The following is a 19,783-nucleotide window of genomic DNA, read 5'->3' on the forward strand; positions in this document are numbered from 1 at the left end:
CATTTGAAGACCAATTGAAAGGAGAAATTAGTACCCATCAAGGACCCCTTTAAAGAAGTGTTCATGTCACTGGAATGTGTCCAATTTTCACCTCTCAGCTTGCTCCAATGATGACCTCTCTAAAACTGAGGTTCAGGTGGTAGTAGTCCTCAAAGGTCTGAGGGGTCAGACGAAAGGCCCATTAAAGACCCATGGAAAGGAGAGATTAGTACTCATCAAGGACCCCTTCAAGGTGTTAATGTCAGTGAAACATGTCTAATTTTCAGCTCTCAGCTTGCCCCATTGATGACCTCTCATAAACTGGGATTCAGGTAGTGTTGGTCCTCAATGGTCTGAAGGGTCAGACTGAAATGCCATTTGAAGACCAATGGAAAGGAGAGATTAGTACCCATCAAGGACCCCTTAAAGGATGTGTTCATGTCACTGAAACATGTCCAAGTTTCAACTTGCTCCATTGATGACATCTGATAAACCGGAATTCAGGTGGCGGTGGTGGTCCTCAAAGGTCTGAGGGGTCTGGCTGAACAGCTATTCGAAGACCCATGGAAAGGGGAGATTAAGGACCCCCCGAAGGATGTGTTCATGTCACTGGAACATGTCCAAGTTTCAACTTGCTCCATTGATGACAACTGATAAACTGGAATTCAGGTGGTGGTGGTCCTCAAAGGTCTGAGGGGTCAGACCGAATGGCCATTTGAAGACCAATGGAAAGGAGAAATTAGTACCCACCAAGGACCCCTTCAAGGAAGTGTTCATGTCACTGGAATGTGTCCAAATTTCACATCTCAGCTTGCTCCATTAATGACCTCTATTATACTGAGGTTCAATTGGTAGTAGTCCTCAAAGGTCTGAGGGGTCAGACCGAGAGGCCAATTAAAGACCCATGGAAAGGAAAGATTGGTACTCATCAAGGACCCATTGAAGGTGTTCATGTCAGTGGAACATGTCTAAGTTTCAGCTCTCAGCTTACCCCATTGATGACCTCTCATAAACTGGGATTCAGGTAGTGTTGGTCCTCAATGGTCTGAAGGGTCAGACTGAAAGTCCATCTGAAGACCCATGGAAAGGAGAGATTAGTACCCATCAAGGACACATTAATATCTCATATGTTAACCTCTTAGGGGGCGTGGGGCCCAATGACAGTGGGGAGTGGCACATAAAGTATCCAGATGTACAACTACGTTTTTTTTATTTTTTAAGAACTGATCCACAAGAGTCTAATAAGACCCAAAGCCCAGAATTATACATAGAAAAGCAATAGCCATGAGCAGAAGGATCCGGAGAGAACATTACATGCTTGATACTGATAAAACACAGATTGAAATGTGAGTGCGCTATTATCTTTTTTATTATTTCCATATTAAAGGAATCTCTTCTCTATGCCGGTGAGCTTTGTTTTTTTTCTTCTTTTTGTGTTTTTCAGCACACTAAGTCCTCGACTCTTCAAAACTAAAGCTGCAATGCTGGGACTGTTTGAGCTTTTTAATGATGGCAAGCTGGAGATCTATTGTAGAACTTGGTTACTTTTATGTCCTTGTGTTACATCCCACTATATCACTGTTTATGTCTGACTTCAGTTACTGTACACAGTGTTCATTCCACTTATTACTGTGTAACAAATGGTGTATATATTTATTCAGTTTTTTTTTCTTTTTTTTTCTCTGATATCATCAACCTTAAACTGCACATATCAGATCTAGCTGACATATATATATTTTTTTTTCAGTTTTTCTAGCAGAAATAAGAACCTGTCTTAAACACTATGGGCTAGATTCAGGTAGCTAGGCGCATTTTTTGGCTAGCGTAGCGCATCTCATATGCAAGTAGTTAAAGAACGAATTTGGAACGAAACGTATTGCATGTCTAACTACTGAAGAAATTAAAACTTGAAAACTAAAGGCCAGATTCTCAGTGGAGATACGACGGCGTATCTCCAGATACGCCGTCATATCTCTGAGTTGCGCCGTCGTATCTATGCGCCTGATTCTTAGAATCAGTTACGCATAGATCTCCCTTAGTTCCGACAGGCGTAAGTCTCTTACGCCGTTGGATCGTAATTTACGTCCACGTCAAAACCAATACGTCCTTGCGGCGTATTAGGAGCAATGCACACTGGGAGATTTCCACGGACGGCACATGCTCCGTTCGTGAAAAACGTCAATCACGTCGGGTCACAGAAGATTAACATAAAACACGCCACCCCTGTCCCACATTTGAATTAGGCGGGCTTACGCCGGACGATTTCCGCTACGCCGCCGCAACTTACAGAGCAAGTGCTTTGAGAATACAGCACTTGCCCGTCTAAGTTGCGGAGGCGCAACGTAAATCGGATATGTTATGCCCACGCAAAGATACTCCGCTGGACGAGAATCTGGCCCTAAATAACTAAACTTTAAAATGAAATAAAACTAAATCTTACAGAATGCCAATGTCTATTATTAATGTCTGGAAAGGAATAAATTCCCCTTTTGACCGACATTTCTCCGAAAATATTTAGGTGCAAAATAAAAAAATGGCCGAAAATTAAACAAATAGCTCCGGACCGGTTTTGTGTATTTTTGAGTGAATACATAAGTTCAATCACAGATACAACTCCTGCCTCCTCCCATTGATAAAATATGTCTGTAATTTGGATGATATAAATGTTTTCTTAGACCCGAGACATGGAACGTTACACGCAAAGTCTTTCACAGGGGTGTATTAAGCAGCACAATGCATTAATATTTTGGCTCGTGTTCATTTTTAATTTGTAGAAATGAGCCACCTGCTGTCATTATTCTTTGATCAAAGGATGTGGAGGATTGGCAACATATATTCCGAGAGATAATAGCACAGAATGGATAAATATTTGAATTTCTTGAGTGGATATAGCTGGCTAAAATCATCTGACGGAATCTTCTCCGGTAATGCGGTGCTATTTTTATGATGAATTTCTTTTGCGCAATAAAGTGAAATTTCAGTAGCTCTCCAATATGCAAAAAATAAATTCCTGAAATGAAATGGTTATGTACAGGGTGGGCCATTTATATGGATACACCCGGGTGGGCCATTTATATGGATACACCTTAATAAAATGGGAATGGTTGGTGATATTAACTTCCTGTTTGTGGCACATTAGTATATGTGAGGGGGGAAACTTTTCAAGATGGGTGGTGACCATAGTGGCCATTTTGAAGTCGGTCATTTTGAATCCAACTTTTGTTTTTTCAATAGGAAGAGGGTCAAACTCATTGGGAATTTCACAAGAAAAACAATGGTTTGCTTGGTTTTAACGTAACTTTATTCTTTCACAAGTTACCGTATTTATCTGCCTATTGCGCGCCCCAGCGTATAGCGCGCACCCCCGAACTTTAAGAAAAATTCCTGGAAAGAAAAAAATACTTACAATTTGGATGCCCCTCGTCGGTGTCTTGCCCATCTTCCATCGCGTCCTGGCCGTCGTCCATCGACGGCTTTGTCCGGTCCGGCGTCCTTCTGCGGCCATCGTGGTGTCCTCCCCGCTCGATCCCCACTTCTCGCGCTGAGTTTGAACCACTCTGGTATAGTCGGGCAGGCTCGGCTCCTCTCGCGTAAAGGACGTACAAGACGCACAGGACATGACCGCGAGAGGAGCCGAGCCTGCCCGACTATACCTGAGTGTACTGCGCTCGGTATATGCCGGCGCAGTGGTTCAAACACAGCGCGGGAAGCGGGTATCGGCGTATATTGCGCACCCGCGATTTTGCCCTGATTTTCAGGGCAAAAAAGTGCGCGGTATACGCCGATAAATACAGTGTTTACAAGTTTCTGACCACTTATAAAATGTGTTCAATGTGCTCTCCAGTGACATGCGGCGAGTGCTACGCTGTGGGCTCTTGCTGAATGAAGCTAGGACAGCCACTAATGTTTCTTCATTAGACCCCTTTCCCACTGGATACGCCTATAGCGGAGCGTTAAAATCACGGTAAAATCTCGGTAAAATAGTGGTGTTTTACCGCGATTTTAACGCTCCGCTATAGGCGTATCCAGTGTGAAAGGGGTCTAATGAAGAAACATCAGTGGCTGTCCTAGCTTCATTCAGCAAGAGCCCACAGCGTAGCACTCGCCGCATGTCACTGGAGAGCACATTGAACACATTTTATAAGTGGTCAGAAACTTGTAAATAACTCATGAAAGAATAAAGTTACATTAAAACCAAGCACACCATTGTTTTTCTTGTGAAATTCCCAATAAGTTTGATGTGTCACATGACCCTCTTCCTATTGAAAAAAACAAAGTTGGATTCAAAATGGCCGCCATGGTCACCACCCATCTTGAAATGTTTCCCCCCTCACATATACTAATGTGCCACAAACAGGAAGTTAATATCACCAACCTTTCCCATTTTATTAAGGTGTATCCATATAAATGGCCCACCCTGTACATTCACTGGACTTTGTTTTTCTTTTGCCTATACACTATATTACCAAAAGACATGGGACGCCGGCCTTTACACGTGAACTTTAATGGCATCCCAGTCATAGTCCGTAGGGTTCAATGTTGAGTTGGCCCCGCCCTTTGCAGCTATAACAGCTTCAACTCTTTTGGGAAGGCCGTCCACAAGGTTTAGGAGGGTGTCTACCAATTAGCCAGGCTAGTTACCACCTAGCACAACTAGATTTATTAGCATGTTTTATAGCAGAAAGTAAAAAATATCATTTATTTTTCAAAATTGTCGCTCTATTTTTATTTATAGCACAAACAATAAAAACCGCAGAGGTGATCGAATACCACCAAAAGAAAGCTCTATTTGGGGGGGGGGGGGGGAATGACATCAATGACCGTATTTATCGTCGTATAAAACGCACTTTTTTCCATTAAAATCAGGGGAAAATCGCGGGCGCGCGTTATATGACGAACGGCTACCTCAGATGGATGGCAAGGTGACAAGGCTGCAGATGGATGGGGGCAAAGCTTCAGATGGATGGCAAAGTGGCAAATGGATGGCAAGGTGGCAAGGCTGCAGATGGATGGGGGCAACGCTGCAGATGGATGGGAAGACGGCAGATGGATGGCAAGGCGGCAAGGCTACAGATGGACGGGGGCAAAGCTGCAGATGGATGGCAAGGCAGCAAATGGATGGCAAGGTGGCAAGGCTGCAGATGGATGGGGGCAAAGCTGCAGATGGACGGCAAGGCAGCAAATGGATGGCAAGGTGGCAAGGCTGCAGATGGATGGGGCAAGGCTGCAGATGGATGGAAAGAGGGCAAATGGATGGCAAGGTGGCAAGGCTGCAGATGGATGGGGGCAAGGCTGCAGATGGATGGGAAGACGGCAGATGGATGGCAAGGCGGCAAGGCTGCAGATGGATGGGGGCAAAGCTGCAGATGGATGGCAAGGTGGCAATGCTGCAGATGGATGGGGGAAAGGCTGCAGATAGAAGGCAAGGCTGCAGATGAATGGGCAAGGCTGCAGATGGATGGGCAAGGCTGCAGATGGACACTAATCATTCTGCAATGATGGGCAAGGCTGCAGATGGACACTGATAAGGCTGCAATGATGGGCAAGGCTACAGGTGGACACTGATAAGGCTGCATTGATGGACATTTAAAATGTAATTTTTTTCCTTAAACTTCCCTCCTAAAAGTTTTTTCCTTAAACTTCCCTCTTAAAATTAGGGTGCGTGTTATACGCCAGCGCGTGTTATACGCCGATAAATACGGTATTTGGATACAGCATTGCACGAGCATGCAATTGTCAGTTAAAGTAATGCAGTGCCGTGTCGCAAAGAAATGGCCTGGTCATCATGAAGGGGGTAAAACCTTCCGGGGCTGAAGTGGTGAATCATGGTGTGTATTGTGTATGTATACTAGAGCACCCATAAAGTTATACGATATACGTTTGGTTTTCCACTTTTCACAATTTGAGGGATGTTCGTGCCCAGCCGTGCAATTCCGGCAATCTATATGTGGGGTGAATGTCCAGAGCGTGAAATAAATGCAAGTCGATGGTAGTTGTCCATAAAGACCATGAAAACATTTAAATGACCATAAAAAATAATTGATTTTTGTCCTGCATTTGAATAAAAGTCAATGGCGGTGTTCTTAAGACATGTTCAGCAGATATGGGCTTATCGCTGAAACTGGTCTGCTGCTGACTGTACTCCCTGTGAAGGCTTCACAATATATACACTTGATGTTATGGAGTTTCCGGCTGCTTCTTTTGGTGGATGACCGTTTGCAGGGCCGGATTTGCTCTCCCTGCCGCCCCAAGGCCAGGTTCCGCAATGCAGTTTCCCAGCAAAGCCTGTGTTCGGTGTTCTGCCCATCACGGAGATCCTCTCGTCCGAGGATGAGAGGACCTCCATGATAGGTGGAACACTGAACACAGGCTCTGCTGGGAAACTGAGTGTTCCGCCTATCACGGAACAGGACGAGGAGGAGGCGCGGCTTTTGAACAATGGACGCCCGCAGTCTGACTCTGACTCTGCATACAGGTACCGGCGTAAAAGACGACCCCTGGCTTTTGGGGGATATTTTTAAGTACAAAAGGTCGTCTTATACGCCGGAAAATACGGTATTTATTTTTTAGCTTCCACCCTGAAAAGTTCTCTGCGTGTTGCGTTATACTCAACTGCTTGATACCAACCTGCCCAAGCGTCGCTTCAGCCACAGACCAAGGCTGAGCTATAAATATAGAATATCTTCAGTGAAATGTTACTGATTCCGTAATGTATTGGAGAGTTCAATGTTTGCTGAAGACCTTCGAAAAAGCTCAGCACAGCAATGAGCAATTTCTCTATCAGTCACTTGGGCTCTCTGTATTTCATTATTGCCAATAATGGCCATTGTAAATATGCTTGATTTAACCTTTTAGCCCTCCGACAAATCACCCAGGAGTTGACATTTCATAAAGCAAATCTAAGAACTTACTTTATCCCTATCACTCGCAATCATTTTTCATATTCTCTTATGTAGGTGTCCTCATTATCAGTTCTCCCAGTTCTCACACGTGCCGCAAAGTAAATCATCGTCAATCTGCAGAGTCAAAAACATTTAGGATCAAATGAATTGTGTCGCGAAGGGCTAGAAGCTCTAAATACCGAACGCACCTTCTGGAAGTTTTCTGATTGGTGATCCTTCGGGTAGGTTCACCCAGAGTATCTAAGCTAAATTCTTGTTTTATTTAGTGCTGATAGTCAATGTAGCACCCTACTAGATATTGCAGGCTGGTAGGTAAACTTACCGTATTTATCAAGGGGTATAGTGCGCGCCGGAGTATAATGCACACCCCAAGCTTAGAAGGGAAGTTTAGGAAAAAACGTACATTTTGGATGTGGGTAGATAGATCGATAGATCGATAGATCGATAGATCGATAGATAGATAGATAGATAGATGTACAACATATCTATCTATGTAAATGATTTTCAATTAATCCAGTATAAAAGTTTAATGAATAGGCGGGGAGATAGATAGGTGGATTGGGAGGTGGGTGGATAGATAGATAGATAGATAGATAGATAGATAGATAGATAGATAGATAGATAGATAGATAGATATGCTGTACATCTATCTATCTATCTATCTATCCACCTACCTATCCATCTCTCCATCCATCTACCTACCCATCCATACACCCACCTATCCATTCACCCATGGATTGATGGATAGATAGATAGATAGATAGATAGATAGATAGATAGATGTACAGCATATCTAACTATCTATCTATCCATCTCTCCATCCATCTACCCACCTATCCATACACCCACCTACCTATTTATACACCCACCTATCCATTCACCCATGGATTGATGGATAGATGGATAGGTAACTGGATAGATAGATAGATAGATAGATAGATAGATAGATAGATAGATAGATAGATAGATAGATAGATAGATAGATAGATAGATAGATAGATAGATAGATAGACATCATATCTCTCTATCTATCTATCTATCTATCTATCTATGTAAATGATTTTCAATTAATCCAATATAAAAGTTTAATGAATAGGCGGGGAGATAGATAGATAGATAGATAGATAGATAGATAGATAGATAGATAGATAGATGGATAGATAGATACGTGTACAACATAGGTCAATGATTTTCAAGTAATCCAATCTAAAAGTAAAAAAAAAATAAAAGACAAATGGGAAGGGGGTCCGGCAGCTCCTTGTGGTCACAAAATGATTTGCTGTGACATTTTCAGACCCTTTTTTTTATAGCATACATTGCATAATCACATCCTATTTTGAAGCCAATTAGACACTTTGAAAGTTTAGCAAAGTTGAATTTTTCACAGTGTTTTAATGAACCAGATTTTCCTAAAAAAAAAAATCCATCTTTGAGTTATCTCTTCCCCTCACCCAGCCCTATGCGATCCTCCCTTCCCTCTGCGTAACTGCTGTGCACTGTGTCAACAGCAATGTTGCCGTACAGATGCTTTGAAATTCCGAGTACGTGACAAAATATTACGCTCGTAATTAGCATCGGCATCTGTTTCGCGTTTCATGCCCCGTGCACATTTCCACCCCATTGTGCCCGGTGCCAGCTACTGTAAATGTGATAAATGAAGACGCGTGAAACGTAAAATTATACGTTAACATGAAAATGTATTTAAGAAAAAAAAAAAAAAAAGCACAAATGCACATAAAGTTCATTAATTCTTAAATGAAACAAGCAACCAAAAGGAAAAAAAAAAATAAAAAAAATCTCGATCTTCCAGTTGCGTCTTCTTTTAATAAAAAGAGATGGATCGGCTAACGAAGTAAAGATGAGACGGAGGAATCTGACATTGATTTAATATCAGCGTGCGGCCAATCACCGAGACATCAAGTAGCTGTTCCTTCCTGTAAATGTTAAGTTACTGAAGATCCCACTTAATTTGATTGAGGTGTCCAGTTAAGCTCATGGATTTTCCTCAAAGGGAAACAAAAAAAAATAGCTGGACTTTGGCTTTAGCATTCAACATTTTAGATTTTTAACCACTTAACCCCCGGACCATATTGCTGCCCAAAGACCAGAGCACTTTTTTGCGATTCAGCACTGCGTCGCTTTAACTGACAATTGCGTGGTCGTGCGACGTTGCTCCCAAACAAAATTGGCGTCCTTTTTCCCCCACAAATAGAGCTTTCTTTTGGTGGTATTTGATCACCTCTGCGGTTTTTATTTTTTGCGCTATAAACAAAAATAGAGCGACAACTTTGAAAAAAAATGATATTTTGCTATAATAAATATCCCCCAAAAACATATTTTTTCCCTTAGTTTAGGCCGATACGTATTCTTCTACATGTTTTTCGTAAAAAAGAAAATCGAAATAAGCGTTTATCGATTGGTTTGCGCAAAATTTATAGCGTTTACAAAATAGGAGATAGTTTTATTGCATTTTTATTAATATATTTTTTTTTTTTTACTACTAATGGCGGCGTTCAGCGATTTTTTTCACCGCGACATTATGGCGGACACTTCGGACAATGTTGACACATTTTTGGGACCATTGTCATTTTCACAGCAAAAAATGCATTAACAATGCACTGTTTACTGTGAAAATGACAATTGCAGTTTGGGAGTTACCCACTAGGGGGCGCTGAAGGGGTTAAGTGTGACCTCATATGTGTTTCTAACTGTAAGTGGGCGGGGATGGACGTGTGACATCATTGATCGTGTTTCCCTATATCAGGGAACACACGATCAATGACACTGCCACAACGAAGAACAGGGAAGGTGTGTTTATACTCACCTCTCCCCGTTCTTCAGCTCCGGAGGACACCGGCGGCAATCGGTCCCACAGGCGCGGTCACGGAGCTTCGGACCGGGTTGCGTGCACGCGCGCGGCCCCACGGCTGGGCTGAACGGCCGCCGAATGTATATATACGTCCACAGAATGGCACGTACAGGCAGATGGGCGTATATATACGTCCCTGCCTTTCCGCAGGTCGGGGTCCGATGCGGCGGTCAGAAATCATCTGGGAGCGATCCGGGATGAGGGGGCGGCTATTCGTTTCTAGCCGCCCCCTCGCGATCGCTCCCCAGGGCTGAAGAACGGGGAGGGCCGTATGTAAACACTGCTTCCCCGTGCTTCACTGTGGCGGCTGCATCGATCGAGTGATCCCTTTTATAGAGAGACACAATCGATGACGTCAGACCTACAGCCCCACCCCCCTACAGTTGTAAACACACACTAGGTGAAACATAACTCCTTCAACGCCCCCTGTGGTTAACGCCCAAACTGCAACTGTCATTTTCTCAATAAACAATGCAATTTAAATGCATTTTTTGCTGTGAAAATGACAATGGTCCCAAAAATGTGTCAAAATTGTCCGAAGTGTCCGCCATAATGTCACAGTCACAAAAGAAATCGATGATCGCCGCCATTAGTAGTAAAAAATATTTTTTTTTAGAAAAATGCAATAAAACTATCCCCTATTTTGTAAACGCTATAAATTTTGCGCAAACCAACCGATAAACGCTTACTGCAATTTTTTTTACCAAAAATATGTAGAAGAATACGTATCGGCCTAAACTGAGGAAAAAACATTATTTTTTATATATTTTTGGGGGATATTTTTTATAGCAAAAAGTAAAAAATATTGAATTTTTTTCAAAATTGTTGCTCTATTTTTGTTTATAGCGCAAAAAAAAAAAAACGCAGCGGTGATCAAATACCACCAAAAGAAAGCTCTATTTGTGGGAAAATGTCGCACGACCGCGCAATTGTCAGTTAAAGCGACGCAGTGCCAAATCGCAAAACCTGGCCTGGGCATTTAGCTGCATTTTGGTCCGGGGCTTAAGTGGTTAAAGGGCCACGTACAGGTACGTGGATGTGCCCAGCCGTGCCATTCTGCCGACGTATATCGGCGTGAAGGGGTCCTTAAGTGGTTAAAAACGAACGTGAAAATCCCTGAAATTCGGACGAAAATGCATTCGGAAGAAAACAAATGCACATGTCTACTTACTACTGAAGAATGGGAAACCAGAGGCTGTCAGATGCTTTATAGATATTTTGTTTAGTGGGAACATGAACATTGATACATTTTTGAAAATATACCAATTACTGAAGCTGAAACTTTTTTTTTCCCCATTTCATGTCATTTTTACTTTTTTTTATATAAACTACTATTATGTAACATAAATGATTTTTTGCAGAAGGGTGTTTCGGCTTTTACCATAAGCCGGTTGACCTCCACTAATGCACCACAAGTATTCTTTGCTGTCAGAAGGCCCTTTCATTTGTGTCCATCTTGGTGTCCACCTCTCCATTGTACGAAATCTCTATCATGTCATTTCGTCGCTCTGATCTGTCTTTTAGTGTTGCTTGGAAACATCACAAACTACACATCAGCATCCAGATTATTTGCAGTAATAGCAAAAGATACCAGACCCAAATGGCCATTAAAAGTACCTTTCATGTTCAGGAGCTTAGCAGTTATCACTCGGCAGTGTTGGGCCCTGGTATTTATTTCTTACACAGACACTTTCTATATTAAAACTGAAATACATTATCCCATCAACATCAGAAATGCCCATTAAATCCACAAGGCTTTGGCCATAGGCGTGCGCACAGGGTGTGCCAGGGCACACCCTTATCACCCTTTGTGGTGCAGTTTGCACCAAAATACACTGGGCCAGATTCATGTAGCTCAGCGGATCTTTAGATCCGCCAGATCTACCTGTTTTACGATCCGCCGGTGCAATTTAGCGAGGCTAGTGCATGATTCATAAAGCACTTACCTCGCAAATTGCACCGTCGGATCCTAACTCCCCCCGGCGGAATGCAAATTCCGCGGCTAGGGGGAGTGTACAATTTAAATCAGGCGCCGATTTAACTGCGCATGCGCCGCCGGCGAAAAAGCCCAGTGCGCATGCTCCAAATGACGTCGCTAGGACGTCATTGTTTTCGGCGGCTAGGTTACTTACCGCCATCCGTATTCCCGACGTACTTACGCAAACGACGTAACAAATTTAAAACGTCGGCCATACTTAACATTAGCTACCCCTGATATTAGCAGGAGTAGCTCTCCGCCGGAAAAAGCCGAACGCAAACGACGTTGAAAAAGAGCGACGGGCGGGCGTACGGACGTGAATCGGGGGTTTTCCTCATTTGCATATGCGACGTTTAAAAAAAAGCGACGACAGCTAGCGGCCGGCAGGAGATTACAGCCTAAGATTCGACTGGTGTAAGTCACTTACACCAGTCGGATCTAAGGGAGATCTATGCGGAACTGATTCTTATGAATCAGTCGCATAGCTCCGACCGTGGGATCTCACAGATCCGACCGTCGGCTCTCACAGATACGACGGCGGATCAGGAGATCCGCCGTCGTATCTCTTGATGAATCTGGCCCACTGTGTTAAATGTGCAATAACGCACAGAAAAATACAGCATTAAACGGCACATAACACACTGAAATATACAACGTTAAACATGCCCTAATGCACTGAAATATACTGCATTAAACATGCAGTAATGCACAGAAATACACAGCATTTAACGTGCAGTAACGCACAGAAATAGACCCCTGATATTTCACCAAAGCTCCCTAATGGGGCTCCTAAAATAAAAAAATATAATAAAAATAAAAACTACTGACACTGTCCACTGCCCGACTGACACCAATCTCTGCCATACTGACACCGTCCACCGCTCTACTGACACCATCAGTATACTGAATATACACATGCACACACATGCAAATATGTTTGCGCTTTTGGGTGCACACCCTAATGCAATAGGCTGCGCACACCTATGGCTTTGGCTATGAAATAAACTGGAATGTAAAAATCTTTTCTGACCTTCTCTCTTCATTTGGACCACTCAACATCCTGGCCACTGAGGCCACTGAAGCTGGTACCATCTTGTCTCACATCTTGAACTTGTCTTGAAGTGCAATGGCGGCTGGTGCTCAAATTTTATTTAGGGGGGGGGGGGTGGACGCAAAAAAGCGAAAAAAACAAACATCAATTGCAGCCTCACTGTGCCCATAAATTGTTGCCACTGTGCCATCAAACACAGCTACCGTGCCATCAAACGCTGCCACTGTGCCATCAAACACAGCTACCGTGCCATCAAACACAGCTACCGTGCTACCAAACGCTGCCACTGTGCCATCAAACGCTGCCACTGTGCCATCAAACGCTGCCACTGTGCCATCAAACACAGCTACTGTGCCATCAAACACAGCTACTGTGCCATCAAACGCTGCCACTGTGCCATCAAACGCAGCTACTGTGCCATCAAACGCAGCTACTGTGCCATCAAACGCAGCTACTGTGCCATCAAACGCAGCTACTGTGCCATCAAACGCTGCCACTGTGCCATCAAACGCTGCCACTGTGCCATCAAACGCTGCCACTGTGCCATCAAACGCAGCTACTGTGCCATTAAACGCTGCCACTGTGCCATCAAACGCTGCCACTGTGCCATCAAACGCAGCTACTGTGCCATCAAACGCTGCCACTGTGCCATCAAACGCTGCCACTGTGCCATCAAACGCTGCCACTGTGCCCAGGCCCGTCGGAACCCGACAGGCAAACCAAACAACTGCTTGGGGCCCCGAGCTGGCCAGGGGCCCCCGAGCTGAGTGTTCACTTCCTTTCAGTCCGGCCCGGGAACAGCAAACTGAATCTCCTGTTCCGCGTGGCCGACCGGACTGCAGGAGGAAGCAGCGGTGCGGCAATGGCTGGCGTCTTGTTAGGCTCTGCGGGGATAAAGGTAGACTGTCTTGAGCGGGGGTATAGCGGTATCCTGGATGGTGGGGAGAGGAGTGCTGCCCATACACGTGTATGCAGGCTAGAGAAGATTGTAAGATATCCTAACAAATTAAGTAATATTTTCGGCAGCAATCCCCCCCCAGGCCTTAACTTAATAAAATTCAGTAAGACAGCCACCCCCCCCGCTTCTCAACTTGAAAATGTGACATTTTTTTTTTCTATGCTTGGGGCCTCCAAATTCCTTCAAACGGCCCTGACTGTGCCATCAAACACAGCTACCGTGCCATTAAACACAGCTACCGTGCTATCAAACGCAGCCACTGTGCCATCAAACGCAGCTACTGTGCCATCAAACGCTGCCACTGAGCGAGCGACTGGCCAATCAGCAAGCACGCGAGCAGAGAGATGACATCATCTCTCACCGCCCGCCTTGCATCCCTGCAGTTCCGCCCTCACTGTGTTTAGGCAGCCGTGGGCAGCAGAGAGATTACATCATCTCTCTGCTGCCTGACTCTGGGACACAGGAAGAGACAATTGGAGCAGGCAAGTGACAATCCGCAACAAGTGGCAGGCGACATGGCAAGTGACAATCCGCAACATGTGGCAGGTGACGTGGCAAGTGACAATCCGCTACTTGTGGCAGGTGACAAACCGCAACGTGTGGCAGGTGATGTGGCAAGTGACAATCCGCTACTTGTGGCAGGTGACAAACCGCAACGTGTGGCAGGTGACGTGGCAAGTGACAATCCGCTACTTGTGGCAGGTGACAACTCGCAACATGTGGCAGGTGACGTGGCAAGTGACAATCCACTACTTGTGGCAAGTGACAAACCGCAACTTGTGGCAGGTGACGTGGCAAGTGACAATCCGCTACTTGTGGCAGGTGCCAATCCGCAACTTGTGGCAGGTGATGTGGCAAGTGACAATCCGCAACTTGTGGCAGGTGACGTGGCAAGTGACAATCCGCAACGTGTGGCAGGTGACGTGGCAAGTGACAATCCGCAACTTGTGGCAGGTGACGTGGCAAGTGACAATCCGCTACTTGTGGCAGGTGCCAATCCGCAACTTGTGGCAGGTGATGTGGCAAGTGACAATCCGCAACTTGTGGCAGGTGACGTGGCAAGTGACAATCCGCAACGTGTGGCAGGTGACGTGGCAAGTGACAATCCGCAACTTGTGGCAGGTGATGTGGCAAGTGACAATCCGCAACTTGTGGCAGGTGACGTGGCAAGTGACAATCCGCAACGTGTGGCAGGTGACGTGGCAAGTGACAATCCGCAACGTGTGGCAGGTGACCTGGCAAGTGACAATCCGCTACTTGTGGCAGGTGCCAATCCGCAACTTGTGGCAGGTGATGTGGCAAGTGACAATTCGCAACTTGTGGCAGGTGACGTGGCAAGTGACAATCCGCAACGTGTGGCAGGTGACATGGCAAGTGACAATCCGCAACGTGTGGCAGGTGACGTGGCAAGTGACAATCCGCAACGTGTGGCAGGTGACGTGGCAAGTGACAATCCGCAACGTGTGGCAGGTAACAATCTGCAACGTGTGGCAGGTGACGTGGCAAGTGACAATCCGCAACGTGTGGCAGGTGACGTGGCAAGTGACACACTCGGGGCTCCCACTGATTCTGCATTATGGTGAGTTGAACCATTTTATTTTATATTACAATGTAATAATAGAAATAATGCGCTTCAATCGATCTGACGCCATAACAACCATGGTGCCGGGATGATTGAAGCTTCAACACCAGCCATTTCTCAGAAAAATTGTCTGCAAAAAAAGTATTTTCTGGCAGTGCCCCTCCCGAGACTCTGGATCCATCCTTAGCAAGAGAACAAGTGTAATATTAGCAGGATCGTTAATGACCAGGCAGGAGCCAATAACTGGAACATGGTGACACTTGATTGGAAGACAGGAACTTTGCCAGGGCACCAGCGAAAAAGGTCATCAACAACCGGGCAACGAGGTACAAGAACATCAGGCAGTCTGCCCGGGACAGTCCCGCATTTTGCAGGTCTGTCCCGGGCACATTCATTCCAGGACAATACAGTGTCCCGGAATGAAACACAGCCACCTCCGATCTGATGCCCCCAAAAAAGGACGCCACATCACCACTTTTCTCACTGACAGTACTTGTCCTGGCCCGGGAATGCCTGGGGGAGCACAGTCCCCGCCCCCTGCTTGTGATTGGAGAAATCATAAATCCCACCTCTTGTGTTCAATCACTGTGCTGTGATTCGTTCTTTTGCTTTTTCGGTGTTTCGTATTTTATCCAATCGTACGTTCGTATTTTCGCTTGTTCGATATTTTTCGTATTTTGGTTCCTTCAGCTTTTCGGATGTTCGAATTGATCCGAATTCGTACGAAAATCCATTTGTTACGAACGGGAACGGACATGTCTGATTAAAATATTAAAGCTTGTACAAAATTTTTGTTACGGGTATACATCAATAGGTAGATTCAGGTACGTTCGCGTAACTTTGCGGCGGCGTAGCTTAAGGAATTTAAGCTACACCGCCGTAAGTTAGCGAGGCAAGTACATGATTCACAATGTACTTGCCTGCTAAGTTACGTTGGCCTAGCCTGAATCGGCGGGCGTAAGGGCGCCTAATTCAAATGTGTTTGTGGGGGGGCGTGTTTTATGTTAATGGCGCTTGACCTCAATTTTTTTTTACGTTTTTTTATACTGCGCTGGGCGCCTACATTTCCCAGTGTGCATTGCGGCTAAGTACGCCGCACGGGCCTATTGATTTTGACGTGGACGTAAACGACGTAAATCCCGATTCACGGACGACTTACGCAAACGACTTAAAAAATTCGAATTTCGACGCGGGAACGTCGGCCATACTTGACATTACTATTCCAATAGAGCCTAGCTCTAACTTTACGCGGCCTATCTCTTACGTAAACGGCGTAAAAGTACTGAGTCGGCCGGGCGTATGTTCGTGAATCGGCGTATCTCCTCATTTACATAATCTACGCCGACCGCAATGGAAGCGCCACCTAGCGGCCATCCAAAATATTGCAATCTAAGATAGGACGGCGCAAGCCGTCGTATCTTAGATATGTTTAAGCGTATCTCTGTTTGAGCATACGCTTAAACATAAGTTGGCGTAGATTCTGAGTTAGGTTGGCTTATCTACTGATAAGCCGGCCTAACTCTTACTCTTGAATCTCCTACTACTATTTTTTTTTTATTTATTTTTTTGTAAATCAATTTTTTTTTCTCTTTACCAGAAGACAAAATCAAAGACTAAAAAAACACAAGAATCTCGAGCCTCTAAGACACTTTGAATGTCCACTTTAAAGAAAAAAAAAAAAAGAAACCAGACCGGCTTGGGTATATTGCTTTTCCTTCCATTCTCTTCCTCTTCTCCCGCTGTTTGTCTGCGAGTGACAAACAAGCTAAAGCAAACACACAGCTGAGCTCCTGATATCGAAAAAGTGAATAAAATGAAGAGACGCTGCAAAAAAACAAAACAAGAAATAGAAAATAGCAATCAAGAAATTCAGCCCCATAGATAATAAAACTAATGTCATACGAATCATTAAAAATAATTGGTAACAGTTTATGTCACACAGATCTGTTAAATGAGCTCCAGTCCATTCCGTTTCGCCAGATCTAGCGCTCCTTTCATCGCTCTTCGGGGTAATACTAAGAAATGAAACCACAGATGGTAAAATATTCGGCATTATTGGATGATTATTCAAACGTTATTGTGGATTATTTTGTAATATTTTAGGACATCCTGTTTTCAAAGATGTTTTTTCCTCAGCGAAATGAAAGCATTTCTGAAACAAGAGGAAAGTGAGGAAGGGACACCAAGAGCCGAGGTTTAGACCAGTGATCCGTTGCTTCTGGTGGGTTTAAAAGGTTGTCTTAATAAACAGAAATGAATGTAGCAGTGGCGGCTGGTGCCTACAGTTTTTTTTGAGGGGGGGCGCAAACAAACTGGAAAAAAAAAAATCAATTGCAGCCACTGTGCCGATCAAGCGCAGCCCCTGTGCCCATCCACTGTGCCATCAAGTGCAGCTGCTGTAACCATTAATTGCTGCCAGTGTGCCCATCAATTTCTGCCACTGTACCCATAAATTGCAGCCACTGTGCCATTAAATGCAGCTGCTGCACCCATCAATTGCTGTCAATGTGCCCATCAATTGCTGCAACTGTGCACATCAATTGCTGCAACTGTGCACATCAATTGCTGCAGCTGTGCCCCATCAATTGCTGCCACTGTGCCCATCAATTGGCGCTACTGTGCCCAATCAATTGCTGCCACCGTGCCCCATCAATTGCTGCCAGTGTGCCCCATCAATTGCTGCTACTGTGCCCCATCAATTGCTGCCAGTGTGCCCATCAATTGCCGCTGCTGCCATCAATTGGCATTACTGTGCCCAATCAATTGCTGCCACTGTGCCCCATCAATTGCTGCCAGTGTGCCCATCAATTGCCAATACTGTGCCCCATCAATTGCTGCCAGTGTGCCCATCAATTGCTGCCATTGTGCCCATCAATTGGCGCTACTGTGCCCAATCAATTACTGCCACTGTGCCCCATCAATTGCTGCCAGTGTGCCCATCAATTGCTGCCACTGTGCCCATCAATTGCCACTACTGTGCCCCATCAATTGATGCCAGTTTGCCCATCAATTACTGCCACTGTGCCCAACAATTGGCGCTACTGTGCTCCATCAATTGCTGCCACTGTGCCCCATCAATTGCTGCTACTGTGCCCCATCAATTGCTGCCAGTGTGACCATCAATTGCTGCTACTGTGCCCCATCAATTGCTGCCAGTGTGCCCATCAATTGCCGCTACTGTGCCCCACCAATATCAGCTACTGTGCCCTATCAATTGCCGCTACTGTGCCCCATCAAATGCTGCCAGTGTGCATCCCCCGCCCGGGACTTACCTGTCTCGGGTCACGGCGCTGATCTCCACGCTCTCGAGCCCTCGATGTCTTCTCCTGTTCTCTTCCCATCCTCTGCTATGATTGGACGCCTGATAGCCGTCCAATCACAGCGCCTGTCGCTTCAGCCAATCAGGTGACAGGTAACCAAACCCAAGCACCCGATTGGCTGAGAGGCGGGTCAGTGTTAGGAAAGCGATTTATTTGCTTCCCTAACACAACACTAGGTAAACAGCAAACGCACAGCGTTGCACCCGCTGTTTACCATCCTGGAAGCCTATTATAGCCCGTGCTTCTAATCAGGATGCCTATTAGAGCCCACGTGCGAGCGCATATGCGCATGGCTACGGCCAGGAAAAGGAGCACCCACGGGCCTTCACCTGGAGCTTTCACCTGAGCCTTGGCCGTTGTTCTCCTGACAATATCATTTGCACATTTGTACACTTGTAATAGCTGTGTGTCTTATTGATAAAGTGGGACTGTACAGTATTTCACCTCTTCTTTCCACAAAGAAAAACTTTTTCACATTATTGCAGAGTCACCTACTTGTTTGCCCCCCTCCAACACTGACAAAAAAAAAAATATCTTGTGTCCTTGACTTATTGTACTTGTTAGAAATTCAACCTGTTACATACCGCTGAGTGTATACATACTGTGCTTTCAGATATTTGTCCTGTGGGTTTTTTCTGATCATTTGATCTCTGCATGCTTCAAAGTTCTCATATTGCTGGTCCTCCTGTCCTATTAAGCTTTGATGCATCGGACAAAAATGTTTCCTTTTTCTACTAGGAACCACCAGTGAGAAAACGCCTGTCTAAAATAATAATGAATTGGGTAAAATTGAAATTGCCATGTTGATGGATATATATATATATATATATATATATATATATATATATATATATATATATATATATATATATACATACATATATAAAACCAAGCAATATAACAGGTCTGCCTAATAAAGTGTCAGGTGAGTGTATATATATATGTAGCACCCTGTATCATAGGTAGGTGCTAGAGGTGAGGATTTTTGTGAGGTAAGCTGCCAGGCAGGTAAATTTAGGCAGGCCTATGCTTCAGGCTAGGCCTGCTTGTTTTGATCTGGCAGCAGGGAGTGGATAGCGTAGCAATGGTGTGGCCACCTGTGCTTCAAGCGGAGGTTCACCCAAAAAACAAGAATATAACATTA

The sequence above is a fragment of the Rana temporaria genome, chromosome 9, assembly GCF_905171775.1.
Source record: "Rana temporaria chromosome 9, aRanTem1.1, whole genome shotgun sequence".
NCBI lineage: Eukaryota > Metazoa > Chordata > Amphibia > Anura > Ranidae > Rana > Rana temporaria.